Below are 8,511 nucleotides of genomic sequence, written 5' to 3' on the forward strand. Positions count from 1 at the left end.
AGGTCACGTAACCCGAGGAACACTGGGAACCCTTCCTCACCCACAGAGAGCAAGTGGCTGCAGTCCTCCAGCATCATGTCCCGGTACAGGGTCCTCTGCTCCAGGTCCAGCTGCTGCCACTCTTTCCAGGTGAAGCCCACAGCCACGTCCCCGAAGGACAGTGATCCCTAGAACAGCACACGGCTGATTAATGTGGAGTGGTTGGCAATGGGTACCATGGCAAAAGCATAGAGGAAACAGATCTTACCACCTTCCAAAGTCACTTTCCCCATGTTAAGTAATATCGGAAGCTTAGCACACCCCTAACTTTGTACTACATTTTGTGGGAGAGAAAAAAAGATTAGAAAAAAAAAATCTCGGCCGGGTGTGGTGGCTCATGCCTGTAATCCCACCACTTTGGGATGCTGAGGTGGGTGGACCGCTTGAGGTCAGGAGTTCGAGACCAGACTGGCCAACATGGTAAAACCCCATCTCTACTAAAAATACAAAAATTAGCTGGGCATGGTGGCAGGTGCCTGTAATCCCAGCTATACAGGAGGCTGAGGCAGGAAAATTGCCTGAACCTGGGAGACGGAGGTTGCAGTGAACTGAGATCCTGCCATTGCACTCCATCCTGAACAACAGAGCGAGATTCCATCTCAAAAAAAAAAAAAAATCTCATTACTGGATCTCCATTCATTCCTTCAGTGACCAAGCATCTTCCAAGGACCTGGCATACTGCTGATGTTTACTAGATGCTTGGGGTCAAGGGCTGAACACAGAATTGTTCCTGTTCTAAAGGTGCTTAAAGGTGCTGCTGCCAGATGGACACATGAACACAGCCGTACGGTCCAATTACACTGAAGGTGGTGGTAGACATGCAGTTACGTACAGAATGGGCATGAGGAAGACGGCAGCCAGATCCAATGTACTCATGTCACGTGAAGTTTCCTAGGAGGTCACGCGTGAGCAGAATAAAAGATAAACAGTGATCTGATGTCTGAAGGATATTCCTAGCAAGACACCTGGCATGAGCGAAGGAGGCACAGAAAAGTCTGGTAGGAACTAGGAAGAGAATGAAATGCAGGGTATAAGGGGTGTGTGGGAGAGGGAGAGAGCCCACGAGCAGCTCGCAGAAGTGACTGTTTTCCCTATAGGAAATGGGGACTCCCACATCATGGTAATTAAGGGAGGGAACTACAGATGATCTGATGTGGAAAAAGGGTGAGAGCCACAGGAAGGGAGGATAACAAGATCAGTTAGCACACAATTCGAATCCTCAATGTAAGATAGAGTGTTCAACAAGGCAGCAGCAAGGGAAATGTAGAGAAGGGATTCCACAGATGCAGGACCGGGCTGGGCCTCCCTCACCCCTCCCATCCCCTCGCTCCATGAATTAGAGACCCCCATTTAAATCTTTTCAACTTATACCTATTAAAAGAAAATATAAGAGGGTATATCTAGATATGTGTATATGTGTGCATGAAAGTAAGTATATATGTATATATATGTATATACAAATATGTGTATACATGTGTTTGTATATATCTAGACAGATGAGAGCGAGAGAGAGAGAGCTCCTCTTTTTTTGAGACAGGGTCTCACTCTGTCCAGGCTAGAGTGCAGTGGTGTGATTATGGCTCACTGCAGCCTCTACCTCCTGGGTTTAAACCATCCTCTCGCCTCACGCCCCCCACTACCTAGTAGCTGGGACTACAGGCATGTGCCACCATGCTAGGCTAATTTTATTTAAATTTTTTGTAGACATGGGGTCTCACTATGTTTTGTTTAATGAAAGTTTAAATAATAGCAATGAGGCTGGGCAGAGTGGCTCACGTCTGTAATCCCAGGACTTTGGGAGGCTGAGGCAGGAGAATCACTGAGGTCAGGAGTTCGAGACCAGCCTGACCAACACAGTGAAACCTCATCTCTACTAAAAATACAAAACAAATCAGCCAGGCATGGTGGCAGGCACCTGTAATCCCAGCTGCTTAGGAGGCTGAGGCACGAGAATCATTTGAACCCAGGAGGCCAAGGTTGCAGTGAGCTGAGATCGTGCCATTGCACTCCAGTCTGGGTGACAGAGAAAGACTGTCTTAAAAAGGTATTTGAGGGTTGGGGGGCTTTCATCACTGCAGCAGAGGTTGAGGGAGGATGCTAGTAGTGCTGGGGTGGGCCCCGCTGACACATGCTGCTTCAGCAGGGTGGTGAGGGATGTTTATAGCCAAATGGGTGATCCAAAGTATCTCCAACAGTGGGACAAGCACATGCAGAGGAGAGACAGGAAGCAGGGCATGGCCTGCGGCAGCAGCCAAAACCGGGAGCTATGTGGGAGTGGGGAGAGGCAATCCGCAAAGAAACCCAGAGCCCCAGTCACCCTAAGGAGCCTGCGGTCTCTTTCAGGCAACACTCTCATCTCTAGAAGACTCATGACCAAGGGCTAAAGGCTGCTGAAACCAGTGACTTTTTTTTTGAGATGGGATCTCACTGTGTGGCCCAGGCTGGAGTGCAGCGGTGCGATCGCAGCTCACGGCAGCTTTGACCTCCCTGGTTCAAGTGATCCTCTCGCCTCAGCCTCCAGCACAGCTGGAACCACAGGTGCAAGCCACCTCACCCAGCTAAGTCTTTGACTTTTCGTAGAGGCAGGGCCTCCCTATGTTGCCCAGGCTGGTCTCAAAGTCCTGGGCTCAGGTGATCCTCCCACCTCAGCTTCCCAAAGTGCTGGGATTACAGGCGTGAGCCACCCCACCTGGCCTAAGCCACTGATTTCTTAATATTGACCTCTCACTCACCAAACCGCTACTGTCCAACAGAGATACAGAATGCCAGCCCTGTGGGGGACTTTCATTTTTCAGTCACGTTTTCCTAAAAAGAGAAACAGGTGAAATTACTATCTCTTCTTTAGCCCAATATATCCAAGATACTGTCATTTTGACATCTAATAATTTTTAAATCACTAATTTTTTCATTCTTTTTCACACCATATCAGATATGTATTTTATACTCACAGCACATCTCAATCAAGATACTGTATTTTAGGCTGGGTACAGTGGCTTATGCCTCTAATCCCAGCACTTTGGGAGGCCGAGGTGGGCGAGTCATGAGGTCAGGAGATCGAGACCACCCTGGCTAACACCGTGAATCCCTGTCTCTACTAAAAACATAAAAAAATTAGCCGGGTGTGATGGTAGGTGCCTGTAGTCCTAGTTACTCAGGAGGCTGAGGCAGGAGAATCGCTTGAACCAGAGAGGCAGAGGTTGCAGTGAGCCAAGATCACGCCACTGGTATTACACCACTGCACTCCAGCCTGGGCAACAAAGTGAGAATCCATCTCAAAAAAAACAACAAAAAACTATTTTAAATGGTTGCAATAAAATATAGTCTTATCCAAATTATAAAATTGTGTTTAACAATATTTTCCTCTGGTTCAGTTTTAAAATTTAAATGTAAATTTAAAATTCAGGTCTGCAGCCACACATGGCTAATGGCTATCTTCTTTGACAGTGTGGTGTAGACTGCACAGGTGCCAGTGTATTCCTGCGCTGGGCACAGGGATTGGTAGACACAACTATAGTTCCATAGTCTGACTGCATTCATATTCCAACTCCACCACTTAATAACAGATGTGAGACCTCAGACAGCTTAATATCTCTAGCCTCAGTTTGTTCATCTGTAAGATGGGGAGAGGTGGATTATGTCATTATTCCTACATAATTTACATACATATATTTTTTTCCAGTATTCAAAACAATATATACATATAATTTCTAGTTGATACATATGTCTATGTAGTTTGTTTTTATTTTTTTGAGATGGAATCTTGCTCTGTGGCCCAGGCTAGAGTGCAGTGGTGCAATACCAGCTCACTGCGACATCTGCCTCCTGGGTTCAAGCGATTCTCCTGCCTCAGCCTCCTGAGTAGCTGGGATTACAGGCACATGCCCAACTAATTTATTATTATTTAGTATTTTTAAATAGAGACGGGGTTTCTCCATGAGGCCAGGCTGGTCTCAAACTCCTGACCTCAGGTGGTCCACCCACCTCAGCCTCTCAAAGTGCTGGGATTACAGGCATGAGCTAAGCTACCCTGCCTAGTATCTACATAGTTTAAATATATATAAATATATATATATATATCACACACACACATACACATATACATATACATGTCTATGTAGTTTATATACATGTTTATACACAATGTCTATGTAGTTAATATATGTGTCTATGTAATTTCTATGTAATTCATATATAATTTCCATGTAAATATATCATTTCTATAGATATACCTCTCATGGGTTTATTTATGAAATAATATATAAAAAGTGCAAAGACCAGCACAAAAGTGCTGGACAGGCAGCATTTAAAACCATTATTATCATCTTCAGTACACAGACTGCCCTAATAGGCAGGCATGCCCAGTAGACTTGGCTTCCTAAAACACAGTGGCCCCCAGCTTACAGCTTCATGGACAGGATAGGTGTGGCTCGCCACCTTTTTCCAGCCTCTCCTGCTGAGATATTTCTTGTGTGAACACCCAGACATCCTTGGCTTCACAAAGCACTGACAAACCCAGGCCCTGTGAACGTTTTCCTTCCTGGAGTTGGAGCGGTAATGTTTGTTCATGAGGCCTCATCTTCCTCTAGGACCAACCCCCTCCTGCCCCTCTGCCCTGTGCACGGCTGCCTGGAGAGGGCCTAATATACCTGAGCTAGGCTGGACCAACGGTATCTTCCCTGAAGAGCTTTCACATTGGACCAAGGAAAAGAGATTCAGCCCCTGACCACGGCAGAACTTGCAGATGTGAGAAGAGGAGCTGTGGCCATGCTACTTCTGGCCACATGGACAGAGTCCGCGTGAGAAGAAAGTCACAGAAGCAGGGAACAAGATACCTGACGATACCTGGGTTGCTGGATGCCTCTGGTGCCTGACTGCAAACCTGCTCTTCTCATGGCTTGGGTGCTGCCTTGTAGATTTTTTTTTTCAATAGGTTCTCCCTCTGTCACCCAGGCTGCAGTGCAATGGCACAATCACAGCTCATTGCAGCCTTGACCTCCTAGGCTCAAGTGATCCACCCACCTTAGCCTCTCGAATAACTGGGACTACAGGCATGTGCCAACACGCCTGGCTAAGTTTTGTATTTTTTGTAGGGCCAGGGTCTTGCCACATTACCCAGGGTGGTCTTGAACTCCTGGCCTCAAGCAATCCTCCTGCCTCAGCCTCCCAAAGTTCTAGAATTACTACTTTTAAAAAAAATCCTAACCTACTTCTAGTTGGATTTCTGGCTCTTACAACTACAAGGATTATAACTTCTGATCAGTGCACTCCACATTCACACATCCCTAGAACATACAGTGAAGAGGAGCAGAAGGAGAATGCCTCCAGGCTGATGGAAAACACTGATGTCACTCACGGGCAAAGAAAGCTAACAGCCAAGTAACAAAAAATACAAAGGAAGGCCAGGAGCATTGGCTCATGTCTGTCATCACAGCACTCTGAGTGGGCGGATCACCTGAGGTCAGGAGTTCGAGACCAGCCTGGCTAATACGGTGAAACTCCATCTCTACTAAAAATACAGAACTTAGCCAGGCATGGTGGTGCATGCCTGGAATCGAAGCTACTCAGGAGGCTGAGGCCGGGGAATCACTTAAACCCGGGAGGCAGAGGTTGCAGCGAACCAAGATTGTGCCACTGCACTCAAGCCTGGGCGACAGAGCAGGACTCCATCTCAAAAAACTTTTTTAATTAAAAAAATAACCAGCCAGGCACGGTGGCTCATGCCTGTAATCCCAGCACTTTGGGAGGCCAAGGTGGGTGGATCACAAGGTCCGGAGTTCAAGACCAGCCTGGCCAATATGGTAAAACTCCATCTCTACTAAAAATACAAAAATTAGCTAGGCGTGGTGGCATACACCTATAGTCTCAGCTGCTCGGGAGGCTAAGGCAGGAGAATCGCTTGAACTGGGGAAGTAGAGGTTGCAGTGAGCCAGGATTATGCCACTGCACTCCTGCCTGGGTAAAAGAGCAAGACTGTGTCTCAAAAAAAAAATACAAAATTATCTGGGCATGGTGGCACACACTTTTAATCCCAGCTACTCAGGAGGCTGAGGCAGAAGAATTGCTTGAACCCGGCAGGTGAGGTTGCAGTGAGCCGAGATCGCGCCACTGCACTCCAGCCTGGCGACAGAGTGAGACTCCTTCTTAAGTAAGTAAATAAGCCATCATGACAAGCAATTTCAGACAAGATCAGGTATGTTCAGGGTGGTATGACGGTAGACATGGCAAGCCATTTCAGGAACACATAGTTCATTCATTCCTCTAGATCATGCCATGTTACATCTAGGTCACGTGGAGCCACATAAGGCTGTCCCTGTAGACCTGAGTGTTCATCACTAAACAACCACAGTCACAGACGTCTGCTTTGGCATAATACCTGCTGTTTCTACACGGGGGAAGAAAAGTCACAAGAGATGGGTGTTGTGTTTCTTTCAAGGTGGCTGTGATTGAGGAAGGGGCCTGTCACATCGCGAATACAAAGATCAAATATATTTCTAAATGCCCAAAAGTGCTTTATTTCCCCTGAGAAGTAGACACGGTTGTCCAAAACAGACAACACAAGTCATATACTAGATGGAGTCCATCTGCCCTTTTGAAGTGACAGGAATGTCAGACATAAATTTACAAGGCATCTGGCCAGGCGTGGTGGCACACACCTGTAATCCCACCACTTTGGGAGGCCAAGGTGGGCAGATCACTTGAGGTCAGGAGTTCAAGACCAGCCTGGCCAACATAGTGAAACCCCCATCTCTACTGAAAATAAAATTAGTTGGGTGTGGTGGCACATGCTTGTAAAGAGGCTGAGGCAGGAAAATTACATGAACCCAGGAGGCAGAGGTTGCAGTGAGCCGAGATTATGCCACTGCACTCCAGCCTGGGTGCTGGAGCAAGATTCCATCTCCAAAAAAATTATATATATACATACACACACACACACACACACACACACACACACACACACACACACACACACACACACATATATATATATATATATATATATATATATATAAGGTATCTCATAACTGTGGGAGCCTCTACAGTATCTCCACCCTGCCCTTCCCACAGCCTTGATCTTCTGTTCTTTTCCTGTTTTCACTGATCCTGACTTCTGTTTGCATTTTGTTTTATCGGATACATGTTTTTTTTTTGAGACAGAGTCTTACTCTGTCACCCAGACTGGAGTACAGTGGTGCAATCTTGCTCACTGCAGCCTCTGCCTCCCAGGTTCAAGCAATTCTCCTGTCTCAGCCTCCCAAGTAGCTGGGGCTACAAGTACCCATCTCCACAACTGGCTAATTTTGTATTTTTAGTAGAGACAGGGTTTCACTATGTTGACCAGGCTAGTGGTAAAACCCTGACCTGAGGTGATCCACGCACTTTGGCCTCCCACAGTGCTGGGATTACAAGCGTGAGCCATGGTGCCCAGCTTTCATCAGACACGTTCTTATGAGCTTCCAAAATCCCTGCTGAAAACAAAGTGTGATTGAAACGCCTCGCTCACCTGGGACATGGTTCTTCTCTGCTGTTCTCAGAAAGCAGACACCTGTGAAGGCAGACGGGGTGGGAAGAGAGGATGTGAGAGGCCACGCTTGCCCGGGGGCTCCCAATCAACTGCTGGGACCGCCTCCCCCCCCCCACCACCACCGCTCTCCCCACCCCGGGGCACAGGTGGGAGAAAGCCTTCTCTGAAGGATCCTCATTACCAGAGCAAAGCCCTCACCTTGGAAATGTGATAGGGACTCAAGCTTATGAGGCCTGACTTGGACTTTTGTTTTGTTTTTGAGACCGGGTTTCACTGTCACCCAGGCTGGAATGCAGTGGTGCAATCACGGCTCACTGCAGCCTTGGACTCCCAGGCTCAAGCTATCCTCCCATCTCAGCCTCCCGAGAAGCTGGGACTATGTCACATGCCCAGTTAATTTTTAAATTTTTCGGTAGAGATGGGGTCTCACTGTATTGCCCAGGCTGGTCTCAAATCCCTAGGTTCAATCAATCTGCCTGCTGCAGCCTCCCAAAACATTGGGATTACACGGTGAACCACCATGCCCAACTGGATTTTTTTCTTAATGAATATGTGTATCTGTGTCTCAGAAGTCAATGTGAAATTTACTCCAGCCCCTACCCATTACCCCGGAAATGTAATTAATAGAAATTTATTCTGAAGAAACAGGCCGGGCACAGTGGCTCACACCTGTAATCCCGGAACTTTGGGAGGCCGAAGCAGGTGGATCACCTGAGGTCAGGAGTTCAAAACCAGCTTGGCCAATATGGTGAAACCCCATCTCTCCTTAAAATAAAAAAATTAGCTGGGTGTCGTGGTGTATGCCTGTAATCCCAGCTACTCAAGAGGCTGAGGCAGCAGACTTGGGGAGCAGAGGCTGCAGTGAGCCAAGATTGCACCACTGCAGTTCAGCCTCAGTGACAGAGCAACACTCCATCTCAAAAAATAAAACAAAATAAAATAAAATATAG

General features: G+C 47.1%; 1 long non-coding RNA gene across 2 annotated transcripts in view; it reads right to left on the bottom strand.

Moving 5' to 3' along the window:
- Window positions 1-918: 918 nt before the first annotated feature.
- LOC108308130 overlaps window positions 919-8,511 on the bottom strand; it is an 11,465-nt gene continuing 3,872 nt past the window's right edge. Inside the window, exons 2-3 of one of the 2 annotated variants that reach the window (XR_005201113.1) lie at window positions 7,541-7,582; window positions 919-992 (exon numbers count right to left, since the gene is read on the bottom strand). This is a non-coding gene — a long non-coding RNA (uncharacterized LOC108308130). Of the gene's footprint in view, window positions 1,045-7,540; window positions 7,583-8,511 lie in introns of both variants that reach the window. The other variant, XR_005201114.1, reaches the window with a different exon arrangement.

Source organism: Cebus imitator, unplaced genomic scaffold (assembly GCF_001604975.1).
Source record: "Cebus imitator isolate Cc_AM_T3 unplaced genomic scaffold, Cebus_imitator-1.0 Scaffold82, whole genome shotgun sequence".
In the NCBI taxonomy this organism is placed as follows: Eukaryota; Metazoa; Chordata; class Mammalia; order Primates; family Cebidae; genus Cebus; species Cebus imitator.